The sequence below is a fragment of the Mytilus trossulus genome, chromosome 3 (assembly GCF_036588685.1).
Source record: "Mytilus trossulus isolate FHL-02 chromosome 3, PNRI_Mtr1.1.1.hap1, whole genome shotgun sequence".
In the NCBI taxonomy this organism is placed as follows: Eukaryota; Metazoa; Mollusca; class Bivalvia; order Mytilida; family Mytilidae; genus Mytilus; species Mytilus trossulus.
In genome coordinates this window covers 17,744,358-17,760,388 of record NC_086375.1, presented here as the reverse complement: position 1 = coordinate 17,760,388, position 16,031 = coordinate 17,744,358, and the positions used below count along the sequence as shown (strand labels likewise).

The window sequence follows — 16,031 nt, the reverse complement described above, 5'->3', positions numbered from 1 at the left end:
CATGTATATTTAATATTCGGATGTCTGTGGAGCTCACGGCATTGAATGTTGAAGAAAATATAGTTTGGTTCTACAGATTTTCAGTGCAGTATTAATATCATACCTCTATTACTGATTTGTCGACCGGTTCAATCACAAAACGTTTTTGGAGAAAAAGGTCATTATTTTGTATTCATTCAAAACATAAGTAACGTTTACAGAAAGAGATTTTCGTATGTCAATTTGTATTTGCCTTCCAAAAACCATGAACCTCGTTTCGGGTTTTATATTTTTTTTACCATTCAGTATGGTTTGCAGATCTTTGGTTGTCAGAACCTTTTTTTATAAAACATAGTTCGATTCGAGATAATTTATACGAATTGATGTATGCTGTTTTTCTGTTTTGTTTTGACTATATAAGTTGCTAATAATTGCGTATATCCACTCACTTTGATGGTATGATGTATCATTGACAATCATATGGAACGCCATGACTGCATTATGTTAATGATCAGCATTATATGCAGTGCTCACACCATTATATTAAGTGTTCACAACATTATATTAAGTGCTCACAACATTATATTAAGTGCTCACAATATTATGTTAAGTGCTCACAAAATTATATCATGTGCTCAAAACATTATATTAAGAGCTCCCAACATTATATGCAGTGGTCAAAACATTATATGCAGTGGTCACAACATTATGTGCAGTGATCACAACATTATATGAAGTGATCACAACATTATATGAAGTGCTCACAACATTATATGAAGTGCTCACAACATTATACGTTTTTTGTTATATGATGAGATTGTTGTATGATGAGATTGATGTATGATGAGATCATTCGGTAAACATCGTTTTTTAGCGGAAATTACCGAATCCATAATTTGGAAATTACGGTAATGCCCAGCAAACAAATTTAGACAGTTATTAAAGTCATGTGATCATAAGGCAGTATACAATATTTAAAACTGATTGAAATAAGTACGGAAAATTTATTTTTATTTTTTTCGCGACAAGTCGAAAATAATTGTTTTTCATTCAATTTTAGCATTACATATATTGGCAGCTAGGGGTGAATCAAACAATTTTTTTCTTTCTCAGAATCAAATACTTATTTCAATCAGTTTAACACAAAATTATTCCACACCAGGGCATTTTAAACTTATTTTGAGGATCAGTTTCACCATATTCACAACTTAATATGTATATATATTTAAGCGTTTATTAAATTGCTTCGCCGAACGCAGTTTGATACGACCGCAGAGGTCCAACCCTGAACCGTTCGGACAAAAATGAACACACTATTCACGCTTGATTTTAGGTCTGAAAGTGGAATGTAATTAAATATTTGACACATAATAGGTTTCTGACACAGAATAACTGTAGTCACAGAACTAAAAATTGGTTATATATAATTTGAATTTATACAGAATTTTTTGCTTTTGTACTACGCTGTTGCGAATTGCCCCACCCCCTCCAAAAATAAAAAAAATACCCTCCTTTTTTGTTGTTTTGTGTAATATACTCACTATGCTGTTGCATACTGACCCCAACCTGAAGAAAAGAAAAATATATCCCCCACTTTTTTCTTTTTAATTTCTGAAATCTGATATGGGAAAAAAAATCTATACACACAATTTTAAAGCAGTGTAAGGGAGGTAATCAAACATGTCTGGATTTCCTTGATATATTTGGATGACCTTCCTTACACTGGTTTCAAATTGTCTTAGTTGACCATTAACCAAGAAACCCTTGTTTTTCCCTCTTTTTTGCCTCTAACTCCTAAACGAATTGAGCCATAACACCTCCCCCCCCCCCCCTCCCCCCCCCCCCCCCTCCCCCCCCCCCCCCCCCCACTTACCCCTCCGAGCAAATCATAACCATCCCTTTTGTAGTTTGGAAACTTGTGGTATAATTTCAGAGAGATTCATACACTTAATGACTGGAAACCCAAATCATTCCCAACCTTTCTTTAGTAGTTATAAACCTTGTGTTAAAATTTGATTGATTTCTATTTACTTCTACAAAAGTTATTATCCGGAAAACATCTGTCTTCGGCGACGCTGACGACGACGACGTGATAGCAACAATATACGACCATTTTTTTCATTTTTTTTGCAGTCGTACTAAAACATGTAGATTTGTACACATATATTGTGCATTTCTAAATAAATATATTCAGATTTCTCGGGATTGTAATTAAGATATGTTTTGAGCCAGTATTTTTCAAGGAGAACCAAATATCTGTCAGAAGTATACTGTTCATTGCATTTTTTTTTATCAATGGTCAGCAATTGCAAATAGAATTTTACCTAAACATTTACGATTTTCAATCATATTTTAAAAAGGCATGTCACAGCAATGTTTGGTGCAAAATAACTAGTTTGTGAATTTAAATTCTTTCAAGAATATAATTCGGACTACGCCGCATTTTTGCGCCTGTCCCAAGTCAGGAGCCTCTGGTCTTTGTTTGTCTTGTATTATTTTAATTTTAGTTTCTTGTGTACAATTTGGAAATTAGTATGGCGTTCATTATCACTGAACTACTATATATTCGTTTATGGGCCAGCTGAAGGACGCCTCCGGGTGCGGGAATTTCTCGTTACATTGCAGACCTGTTGGTGACCTGTTGGTGACCTTCTGCCGTAGTTTTTTCTATGGAGTCGGGTTGTTGTCTCTTTGATACATTCCCCATTTCCATTCTCGATTTTATGCTATACATAAAAGTCAAATTAGTTTCGACAATTTTCCATTTTTCCCCCGTGAGTGATCCATATCCATGAGAAAGAAGCCCCACAGAAACAATCAAGATCCGCCGTCAAAAGTAACTTTCCAGATAACGAAAAAAATATTCAGATATGAAATTTTCAACCTTTTACATTGATCCTAACATGGGATATGGAAAAAAATTGGTAGAAAAAATAACAGAAATCCTCAGACTATAGACAAGCTTGTATGTGAGAAGAATTAGAACGCTTCCGTTACAAAATAAATTGTGTGGACTTTAAATAAAATCAAAGAAGTGCTCAGTAACAAATAGCATTCCTCTTGTTTGTGTTGTTGCTATCGTCTGGACCTAAACACAAATTTGAATCTTTTTTCGAGGTCCATTGTTATCAAAGAAGTGCGATCTAAAAGATGTTATTCTTCTATGACTTGTAGTTGATTATATTTTGTATCTTAATGTACCTTAACCAGAATTAATTTAGGTCAGAAGTTATCAAAGGTACCAGGATTATAATTTAGTACGTCATATGCTTGTTTCGTCTACATAAGACTCATCAATGACGCTCATATCAAAATATTTATACATCCAAACAAGTACAAAGTTGAAGAGCATTGAAAATGACTCCTTTTTCATGGACAATCGTTACTATCCCATTCTAGTAAATCATTCTATTTTACTCACAGTTTGTTTCAATCTTTACCTAAATGCAAAACTTAGATGCATGTTTTTTTTATTAGTTGTTAGTGGCTTTGAACTAGCTGTCAGTAATTGCGAGTACTCTCAGATCAGTACTTATAGTGTCTTTTTGTTGTTGGGATATAGAAGTACCCGCCCACGTCCACTCTATTTTCTGGTAGATGGATTTATATTTGTACCCATCTGATGAGTTAAGCCTTTTACAACTGATTTGCATAGTTCGTTCTTATGTTGTTCTGTTACGCCACTGTCCCAGGTTAGAGGGAGGGTTGGTATCCCGCTAACATGTTAAAACCCGCCGCACATTCTATATTTGTGGCTGTCCCAAGTCAGGAGGTGCCTTTATTTCAGTGGTTGTCGTTTGTTAATGTGTTATATACATGTTAGTTTTTCGATCGTTTGTTTGTACATAAATTAGGAATGTTTTACGTTTATCATTTCGGGGCCATCTATAGCTGCATGACTATGCAGTATGGGCTTTGCTCATTGTTGAAGGCCGCACTGTGGCCGTTTAGTTGTTTATTTCTGTGATGTCATTTTGTCTCTTGTGGAAAGTTGTTTCATAATCAAGCATTGAGGCTATGGTTTTTTTTGAAAAAAAGTGTTTCCAGTTTTTGGAGAAAAAAATAATTTGTTTTTGATTCTGAGAAAAAAAAAATTGTTTGATTCACCCCTAGCTGCCAATATATGTAAAATAAAAAAAAAATTAAATGGTTGCTGCCTAAAGTTATGTTAAACACCTACAATGAAATGCTTTAAACTGCATAGTGTGTCCATTTTTGTCCGAACGGTTCAGGGTTGGACCTCTGCGGTCGTATCAAACTGCGTTCGGCGAAGCAATTTAATAAACGCTTAAATATATATACATATTAAGTTGTGAATATGGTGAAACTGATCCTCAAAATAAGTTTAAAATGCCCTGGTGTGGAATAATTTTGTGTTAAACTGATTGAAATAAGTATTTGATTCTGAAAAAAAAAAATTGTTTGATTCACCCTTAGCTGCCAATATATGTAATGCTAAAATTGAATGAAAAACAATTATTTTCGACTTGTCGCGAAAAAAATAAAAATAAATTTTCCGTACTTATTTCAATCAGTTTTAAATATTGTATACTGCCTTATGATCACATGACTTTAATAACTGTCTAAATTTGTTTGCTGGCATTAAAACGTATAATGTTGTGAGCACTTCATATAATGTTGTGAGCACTTCATATAATGTTGTGATCACTTCATATAATGTTGTGAGCACTTAATATAATGTTGTGACCACTGCATATAATGTTATGACCACTTAATATAATGCTTTGACTACTGCATATAATGTTGGGAGCACTTAATATAATGTTGTGAGCACATAATATAATGTTGTGAGCACTTAATATAATGTTGTGAGCACTTAATATAATGTTGTGAGCACTTAATATAATGTTGTGAGCACTTAATATAATGATGTGAGCACTGCATATAATGGTGTGAGCCCTTAATATAATGTTGTGAGCACTTAATATAATGGTGTGAGCACTGCATATAATGTTGTGAGCACTTAATATAATGTTGTGAGCACTTAATATATTGGTGTGAGCACTTAATATAATGGTGTGAGCACTGCATATAATGGTGTGAGCACTTAATATAATGTTGTGAGCACTTAATATAATGTTTTGAACACTTAATATAATGGTGTGAGCACTGCATATAATGCTGATCATTAACATAAGGCAGTCATGGCGTTTCATACAATCATACAAAATCTCCTTATGTATACCGTATAGCGGGTTATTTTGGCGGGTGTAAAATTTCGCGATTTTTGTTAAAAAACGAAATATTTTGGCAGTTATTATTTTGGCGGAATAAAAACTTTTATCAATACCGGGCATGTGCCGTTTTGAATTTGCGGAATTTATTTTAGCGATTTCGTGATCTACGAAAATAAGCAAAAATTTGCATCCCACGAAAATAACTGGCCGCTATCGACGGTATTACATATAAATATATTGTAAGTCTCGTTTTTGTAACCAACAAAATACTTTGTTAAACGCCTCTTATCATAAAATATCGGACATTAGATGACTTACTTTATTTTGTCATTTTATAATCTTTATATCCAACAGTCGACAAAAGAAAAATGTCAAATAACAAACAGCGAGTTGACATAGAGATTTGACTCGGCTGTGTAACTTTGTTAATTTGTAAAAACAGTTTCAAAGTCAGTAGACTAGGAATGAAGGAGAGAAGCTAAATAATATTAGTGGAAATGAGATGTGACAAAGGTATTTCACAAGCTTCATGTGGTCGTGACATTATTAAAAGCTGATACAATCATGAACAGCATCGACGTCTCAGCACGCTATCGTCTCGTTTTTCTGACTCTACCGATGCTAGAAGAAAATAAGTTGCGGAAGTAATGAATGTGTCAAAGAAATTAAAACCCAACCAATGAGCATAAAAGTGACGAAGGCCACCAATGAGTCTTTAACAAAGCTAGAACATCTTGCACCGGAGACTGACTTCAGCTGTCCCATAAACAAAAACGATTACATAGGAAATAGAATCATTTTCATAATAGCTTGGGCAAGACAATTTCTTGGTCCGCTCAGGTCATCAATTGACTGGGTCATAATAGGCGAACGTTCGTGTGTTCATTTGGGAAATGTTGAATATATATAATTACTTTTTTTCTTCTTGTGCATGCACCTGTATGTATTTTACTCATTTTTTTCCATTCCCCATCTCAGACAAGTGAGCGTAAAATCGCTGTTATCGATATTCGATGACAAACAAGACAGGTTAAAGGTAAATGATTCAGTAGTATTACCAATATAAGTATTGTGGTTGTCCACTCTGTTATGAAAATGATTCTAAAAGCTTAGATAATTTGAAGCAGGAAAACCAAACGCGCTCGTTGCTACATCTGATGAAAAGACTTTTGTGAGATCTTTTTTTAAGTGTTTTGTGCAGTTTAATATGCTTGTGTCTATGCGTGAGTTCATTTTGTGCTGTTTTATTCCTGTGAATATTTCTATATTACTACACTTTTCTTTGTTATATAAAGAGGACGATTTAATTATTCTTGATTTATTTCAAAATAAGTCTGCAAACACAGTACCTGTGTTTTAAATGTTTAATTCATTATAAGTCGTACATGTTTATACAAAACTCTTCGGAAATAGGTTTTCTTTCTCACTTTTTCTTTATCATCTCAGGAAATGATCAAAAATTTCAAAAACAGCTGAAATAAAAAGTGAATGTTTTCAAATATGAATAATCTATATAGATCAAGCTGATAGTATTGAAGAATATATGCCTTTAAGTAAAGGAACATTAACTACGATTTAGACAGATTTTTTATTCGTTTCTTTATTGTCTATAAATAAAAGCTTAAAAGGAAATAATGTATCGTTAGTAACAGCAGTCAGTTTGGCCCAGATTGTCAAACTAAGTTCATAAACATAGCCGATGTAAGTCAAGGATTAAACCTCTTAATCCGAATTCATGTGAACTTCAGCTTAATATATTTAAGTTTATTTCGCCAATCTTCGTTAGTTATCTTAATGGTTAATTATAGGTCTACGCGAAATGCAGATACATATTATCTAGTCCATGCATTATCTCATTGGCACTCACACCACATCTTCCTTTATCTATTAATAATTGTTTATCTTTTTGAAGTTTTGAAATACATTTTAGAATGTTACAACTCAAAAATGAAAAGATGAGTCAAACCGAAGAAAAAACAAATTTGACATTTAATGCCCCTTTAATATACTCGAAAGTACTAAATTCCACGTTTGATATATAAATGCGCAAATATGTTCTCTAAATTCGGATTTTTTTAAGAGAGAAAATATTGACGGGTATGTATATATGTAGAAATATATAGTTTCTAGGCCTTGTTCGCTTATTGCATTATCATTGTTGATTCAATATCATATAGCATTGTGTCAGGACATGTACAGTATCATTTGTAACTATAATCCCTTATTTATGATAAATTAATTGATTGGTCAGTGGTGTTTTAACGTCACTTTCTAAGCTTTTGTACTATTTCGTGTCAGTAACTTTTTACAGGTGGGTGAAGTCGGAGTCTGAACCACCGACCAGAGGTAGGAAAATTAGCATCCTAGTCAATTAGATTGTAGCCGCCTACCACGCGCGTGTTAACTTACAAACACAGTGTTGAAAAGCTAATGATACAGTAGACGACTTGGACCACATCTCAAGCGAGTAGCAATATATGAAAAATTATCACAAAAAAAGATAAAAGGAAAAATGAACAAAATAGCGATAAATTATATAAATTGTATCAGGATGCACTTTAAATAAAATATATCTATACTTTTCGTGATATGTATTCTGTAAACATACCTGAACCACAGACAACAAAAATAAGTAGAGCTAATAAATATGGTCCAACTTGATACTGTTCTTCAACTGACTTCTGAAAATAAAACGTCAGAACTTTTTTTGGGTGACTGGATGTCTGCAGCACCGTATGTTTTCCTGATTCGTTTACTTGTAAGGTTGAAAAAGTCTTGTATTATTTAATAAATAATTCTAAATGCCATGCTATATGCTTATTTTAACATGGGTTGGCATTATATATTTGTCAATAGCTTTACACTGATCATTAGCGATTTGTAAAAGGTAGCAATTCCATTTCCTTTTCATAAATTATATAGTATCTTTTTTCTAAATAAGAATTAAAATGAAAGACAGTTTTGTTATGGAAAAAGTTACTAATGTTTTAGGAACATTTCTTCTAATGGTACTTACTAATGTTTTAGGTAAATTTCTTCTAATGGTACTTACTAATGTTTTAGGTAAATTTCTTCTAATGGTACTTACTAATGTTTAAGGTAAATTTCTTCTAATGGTACTTACTAATGTTTTAGGAACATTTCCTCTCATGGTACTTACTAATGTTTAAGGTAAAGTTCTTCTAATGGTACTTACTAATGTTTTAGGTACGTTTCCTCTAATGGTACTTACAAATGATTTAGGTACATTTCCTCTTATGGTACTTACTAATGTTTTAGGTACATTTCCTCTCATGGTACTTACTAATGTTTTAGGCACATTTCCTCTCATGGTACTTACTAATGTTTTAGGTACATTTCCTCTCATGTTACTTACAAATGTTTAAGGTACATTTTCTCTTATGGTACTTACTAATGTTTAAGGAATATTTCTTCTAATGGTACTTACTAAAGTTTTAGGCACATTTCCTCTCATTGTACTTACAAATGATTTAGGTACATTTCCTCTCATGGTACTTACTAATGTTTTAGGTACATTTCCTCTCATCGTACTTACTAATGTTTATGCACATTTCCTCTCATGGTACTTTCTAATGTTTTAGGTAAATGTCTTCTCATGGTATTTACTAATGTTTTAGGCTATTTTCATCTCATGGTACTTACTAATGTTTTAGGCACATTTCTTCTTATGGTACTTACTAATGTTTTAGGTAAATTTCTTCTTATGGTACTTACTAATGTTTTAGGTACATTTCTTCTAGTGGTACTTACTAATGTTTAGGCACATTTCTTCTAATGGTACTTACTAATGTTTTAGGAACATTTCCTCTCATGGTACTTACTGATGTTTTAGGTACATTTCTTCTAATGGTACTTACTAATGTTTTATGCACATTTCTTCTAATGGTACTTACTAATGTTTAAGGAACATTTCCTCTCATGGTACTTACTAATGTTTTAGGTACATTTCTTCTAATGGTACTTACTAATGTTTTAGGCACATTTCTTCTAATGGTACTTACTAATGTCTTAGGTAAATTTCCTCTCATGGTACTTACTAATGTTTTAGGAACATGTCCTCTCATGGTACTTACTAATGTTTTAGGTACATTTCTTCTAATGGTACTTACTAATGTTTTAGGCACATTTCTTTTAATGGTACTTACTAATGTTTTAGACACATTTCTTCTAATGGTACTTACTAATGTTTTAGGAACATTTCCTCTCATGGTACTTACTGATGTTTTAGGTACATTTCTTCTAATGGTACTTACTAATGTTTTAGGCACATTTCTTCTAATGGTACTTACTAATGTTTTAGGCACATTTCTTCTAATAATACTTACTAATGTTTTAGGAACATTTCCTCTACTGGTACATACTAATGTTTTAACACATTTCTTCTAATGGTACTAACTAATGTTTTAGGCACATTTCTTCTAATAGTACTTACTAATGTTTTAGGCACATTTCTTCTAATGGTACTTACAAATGTTTTAGGTAAATTTCTTCTAATGGTACTTACTAATGTTTAAGGAACATTTCCTCTCATGGTACTTACTGATGTTTTAGGTACATTTCTTCTAATGGTACTTACTAATGTTTTAGGCACATTTCTTCTAATGGTACTTACTAATGTTTTAGGCACATTTCTTCTAATGGTACTTACTAATGTTTTAGGAACATTTCCTCTACTGGTACATACTAATGTTTTAACACATTTCTTCTAATGGTACTAACTAATGTTTTAGGCACATTTCTTCTAATAGTACTTACTAATGTTTTAGGCACATTTCTTCTAATGGTACTTACAAATGTTTAGGTAAATTTCTTCTTATGGTACTTACTAATGTTTTAGGAACATTTCCTCTCATGGTACTTACTAATATTTTAGGTACATTTCTTCTAGTGGTACTTACTAATGTTTAGGCACATTTCTTCTAATGGTACTTACTAATGTTTTAGGCACATTTCCTCTCATGGTACTTACTGATGTTTTAGGTACATTTCTTCTAATGGTACTTACTAATGTTTTAGGCACATTTCTTCTAATGGTACTTACTAATGTTTTAGGAACATTTCCTCTCATGGTACTTACTAATGTTTTAGGTACATTTCTTTTAATGGTACTTACTAATGTTTTAGGCACATTTCTTCTAATGGTACTTACTAATGTCTTAGGTAAATTTCCTCTCATGGTACTTACTAATGTTTTAGGCACATTTCCTCTAATGGTACTTACTAATGTTTTAACACATTTCTTCTAATGGTACTAACTAAGGTTTTAGACACATTTCTTCTAATGGTACTTACTAATGTTTTAGGCACATTTCTTCTAATGGTACTTACTAATGTTTTAGGCACATTTCTTCTAATGGTACTTACTAATGTTTTAGGAACATTTCCTCTCATGGTACTTACTAATGTTTTAGGTACATTTCTTTTAATGGTACTTACTAATGTTTTAGGCACATTTCTTCTAATGGTACTTACTAATGTTTTAGGAACATTTCCTCTCATGGTACTTACTAATGTTTTAGGTACGTTTCCTCTAATGGTACTTACAAATGATTTAGGTACATTTCCTCTTATGGTACTTACTAATGTTTTAGGTACATTTCCTCTCATGGTACTTACTAATGTTTTAGGCACATTTCCTCTCATGGTACTTACTAATGTTTTAGGTACATTTCCTCTCATGGTACTTACTAATGTTTTAGGCACATTTCCTCTCATGGTACTTACTAATGTTTTAGGTACATTTCCTCTCATGTTACTTACAAATGTTTAAGGTACATTTTCTCTTATGGTACTTACTAATGTTTAAGGAATATTTCTTCTAATGGTACTTACTAAAGTTTTAGGCACATTTCCTCTCATTGTACTTACAAATGATTTAGGTACATTTCCTCTCATGGTACTTACTAATGTTTTAGGTACATTTCCTCTCATCGTACTTACTAATGTTTATGCACATTTCCTCTCATGGTACTTTCTAATGTTTTAGGTAAATGTCTTCTCATGGTATTTACTAATGTTTTAGGCTATTTTCATCTCATGGTACTTACTAATGTTTTAGGCACATTTCTTCTTATGGTACTTACTAATGTTTTAGGTAAATTTCTTCTTATGGTACTTACTAATGTTTTAGGTACATTTCTTCTAGTGGTACTTACTAATGTTTAGGCACATTTCTTCTAATGGTACTTACTAATGTTTTAGGAACATTTCCTCTCATGGTACTTACTGATGTTTTAGGTACATTTCTTCTAATGGTACTTACTAATGTTTTAGGCACATTTCTTCTAATGGTACTTACTAATGTTTAAGGAACATTTCCTCTCATGGTACTTACTAATGTTTTAGGTACATTTCTTCTAATGGTACTTACTAATGTTTAAGGAACATTTCCTCTCATGGTACTTACTAATGTTTTAGGTACATTTCTTCTAATGGTACTTACTAATGTTTTAGGCACATTTCTTCTAATAATACTTACTAATGTTTTAGGAACATTTCCTCTACTGGTACATACTAATGTTTTAACACATTTCTTCTAATGGTACTAACTAATGTTTTAGGCACATTTCTTCTAATAGTACTTACTAATGTTTTAGGCACATTTCTTCTAATGGTACTTACAAATGTTTTAGGCACATTTCTTCTAATGGTACTTACTAATGTTTAAGGAACATTTCCTCTCATGGTACTTACTGATGTTTTAGGTACATTTCTTCTAATGGTACTTACTAATGTTTTAGGCACATTTCTTCTAATGGTACTTACTAATGTTTTAGGCACATTTCTTCTAATAATACTTACTAATGTTTTAGGAACATTTCCTCTACTGGTACATACTAATGTTTTAACACATTTCTTCTAATGGTACTAACTAATGTTTTAGGCACATTTCTTCTAATAGTACTTACTAATGTTTTAGGCACATTTCTTCTAATGGTACTTACAAATGTTTTAGGTAAATTTCTTCTAATGGTACTTACTAATGTTTAAGGAACATTTCCTCTCATGGTACTTACTGATGTTTTAGGTACATTTCTTCTAATGGTACTTACTAATGTTTTAGGCACATTTCTTCTAATGGTACTTACTAATGTTTTAGGCACATTTCTTCTAATGGTACTTACTAATGTTTTAGGAACATTTCCTCTACTGGTACATACTAATGTTTTAACACATTTCTTCTAATGGTACTAACTAATGTTTTAGGCACATTTCTTCTAATAGTACTTACTAATGTTTTAGGCACATTTCTTCTAATGGTACTTACAAATGTTTAGGTAAATTTCTTCTTATGGTACTTACTAATGTTTTAGGAACATTTCCTCTCATGGTACTTACTAATATTTTAGGTACATTTCTTCTAGTGGTACTTACTAATGTTTAGGCACATTTCTTCTAATGGTACTTACTAATGTTTTAGGCACATTTCCTCTCATGGTACTTACTGATGTTTTAGGTACATTTCTTCTAATGGTACTTACTAATGTTTTAGGCACATTTCTTCTAATGGTACTTACTAATGTTTTAGGAACATTTCCTCTCATGGTACTTACTAATGTTTTAGGTACATTTCTTTTAATGGTACTTACTAATGTTTTAGGCACATTTCTTCTAATGGTACTTACTAATGTCTTAGGTAAATTTCCTCTCATGGTACTTACTAATGTTTTAGGCACATTTCCTCTAATGGTACTTACTAATGTTTTAACACATTTCTTCTAATGGTACTAACTAAGGTTTTAGACACATTTCTTCTAATGGTACTTACTAATGTTTTAGGCACATTTCTTCTAATGGTACTTACTAATGTTTTAGGCACATTTCTTCTAATGGTACTTACTAATGTTTTAGGAACATTTCCTCTCATGGTACTTACTAATGTTTTAGGTACATTTCTTTTAATGGTACTTACTAATGTTTTAGGCACATTTCTTCTAATGGTACTTACTAATGTTTTAGGAACATTTCCTCTCATGGTACTTACTAATGTTTTAGGTACGTTTCCTCTAATGGTACTTACAAATGATTTAGGTACATTTCCTCTTATGGTACTTACTAATGTTTTAGGTACATTTCCTCTCATGGTACTTACTAATGTTTTAGGCACATTTCCTCTCATGGTACTTACTAATGTTTTAGGTACATTTCCTCTCATGGTACTTACTAATGTTTTAGGCACATTTCCTCTCATGGTACTTACTAATGTTTTAGGTACATTTCCTCTCATGTTACTTACAAATGTTTAAGGTACATTTTCTCTTATGGTACTTACTAATGTTTAAGGAATATTTCTTCTAATGGTACTTACTAAAGTTTTAGGCACATTTCCTCTCATTGTACTTACAAATGATTTAGGTACATTTCCTCTCATGGTACTTACTAATGTTTTAGGTACATTTCCTCTCATCGTACTTACTAATGTTTATGCACATTTCCTCTCATGGTACTTTCTAATGTTTTAGGTAAATGTCTTCTCATGGTATTTACTAATGTTTTAGGCTATTTTCATCTCATGGTACTTACTAATGTTTTAGGCACATTTCTTCTTATGGTACTTACTAATGTTTTAGGTAAATTTCTTCTTATGGTACTTACTAATGTTTTAGGTACATTTCTTCTAGTGGTACTTACTAATGTTTAGGCACATTTCTTCTAATGGTACTTACTAATGTTTTAGGAACATTTCCTCTCATGGTACTTACTGATGTTTTAGGTACATTTCTTCTAATGGTACTTACTAATGTTTTAGGCACATTTCTTCTAATGGTACTTACTAATGTTTAAGGAACATTTCCTCTCATGGTACTTACTAATGTTTTAGGTACATTTCTTCTAATGGTACTTACTAATGTTTTAGGCACATTTCTTCTAATGGTACTTACTAATGTCTTAGGTAAATTTCCTCTCATGGTACTTACTAATGTTTTAGGAACATGTCCTCTCATGGTACTTACTAATGTTTTAGGTACATTTCTTCTAATGGTACTTACTAATGTTTTAGGCACATTTCTTTTAATGGTACTTACTAATGTTTTAGACACATTTCTTCTAATGGTACTTACTAATGTTTTAGGAACATTTCCTCTCATGGTACTTACTGATGTTTTAGGTACATTTCTTCTAATGGTACTTACTAATGTTTTAGGCACATTTCTTCTAATGGTACTTACTAATGTTTTAGGCACATTTCTTCTAATAATACTTACTAATGTTTTAGGAACATTTCCTCTACTGGTACATACTAATGTTTTAACACATTTCTTCTAATGGTACTAACTAATGTTTTAGGCACATTTCTTCTAATAGTACTTACTAATGTTTTAGGCACATTTCTTCTAATGGTACTTACAAATGTTTTAGGTAAATTTCTTCTAATGGTACTTACTAATGTTTAAGGAACATTTCCTCTCATGGTACTTACTGATGTTTTAGGTACATTTCTTCTAATGGTACTTACTAATGTTTTAGGCACATTTCTTCTAATGGTACTTACTAATGTTTTAGGCACATTTCTTCTAATGGTACTTACTAATGTTTTAGGAACATTTCCTCTACTGGTACATACTAATGTTTTAACACATTTCTTCTAATGGTACTAACTAATGTTTTAGGCACATTTCTTCTAATAGTACTTACTAATGTTTTAGGCACATTTCTTCTAATGGTACTTACAAATGTTTAGGTAAATTTCTTCTTATGGTACTTACTAATGTTTTAGGAACATTTCCTCTCATGGTACTTACTAATATTTTAGGTACATTTCTTCTAGTGGTACTTACTAATGTTTAGGCACATTTCTTCTAATGGTACTTACTAATGTTTTAGGCACATTTCCTCTCATGGTACTTACTGATGTTTTAGGTACATTTCTTCTAATGGTACTTACTAATGTTTTAGGCACATTTCTTCTAATGGTACTTACTAATGTTTTAGGAACATTTCCTCTCATGGTACTTACTAATGTTTTAGGTACATTTCTTTTAATGGTACTTACTAATGTTTTAGGCACATTTCTTCTAATGGTACTTACTAATGTCTTAGGTAAATTTCCTCTCATGGTACTTACTAATGTTTTAGGCACATTTCCTCTAATGGTACTTACTAATGTTTTAACACATTTCTTCTAATGGTACTAACTAAGGTTTTAGACACATTTCTTCTAATGGTACTTACTAATGTTTTAGGCACATTTCTTCTAATGGTACTTACTAATGTTTTAGGAACATTTCCTCTTATGGTACTTACTAATGTTTTAGGCACATTTCCTCTCATTGTACTTACTAATGTTTTAGGTACATTTCCCCTTATGTGTACATTGTCCCGATGTTTCTTGTTAGCCATCTTCATTTTTTGTTTAGTTGCAGGCATGTTGTTGGAAAAAATATTTTCCTCGCTCAAAGCGAAACATAAACCTGCGTCCTTTCTCCTGAATTTTCACAAAAAGAATGTAATAATATGATTTCCATCTGTTGCATATGTTAAGTTATATTTACAATTGATGTTTACAATTGATAATGAATAATCAAGTAGAAAATTATACGTCGTTCGTACATAGAAATTTCTATTGTCACACGCTATGTATACAACTGTACGTTTTCCTTATGCAGCAAATATAAAATTTGCATCTCATATGGGAATAGGTTTCCAGAATGGTTCAACAAGTGTTTGTCTTTTCGTAAGTAAGTAGTTATTAGCGGATATCTCTTTCACGTGTTCCAAGGTGGCAGTTCAGTTGGAATTTATCGTCAGACAATTCAAGTTTAAATTTTTTGCTGTCTATGGAAACAAATGGGCAGAGGTGTGTCCTCCTAATAAGACCTTTTATTCTACTCT

The 16,031-nt window shown here is 31.9% G+C and overlaps 1 long non-coding RNA gene across 1 annotated transcript; it reads right to left on the bottom strand.

Annotated features, from left to right (window-relative positions):
- Nucleotides 1-6,551: 6,551 nt before the first annotated feature.
- On the bottom strand, nt 6,552-15,628 carry LOC134710284 (uncharacterized). Its single transcript, XR_010106109.1, has 3 exons — nt 15,480-15,628; nt 7,786-7,858; nt 6,552-6,649 (listed from the first exon to the last, which is right to left on the bottom strand). It is a non-coding gene; the product is annotated as an uncharacterized LOC134710284 (long non-coding RNA).
- Between the last annotated feature and the right edge of the window lie 403 nt (nt 15,629-16,031).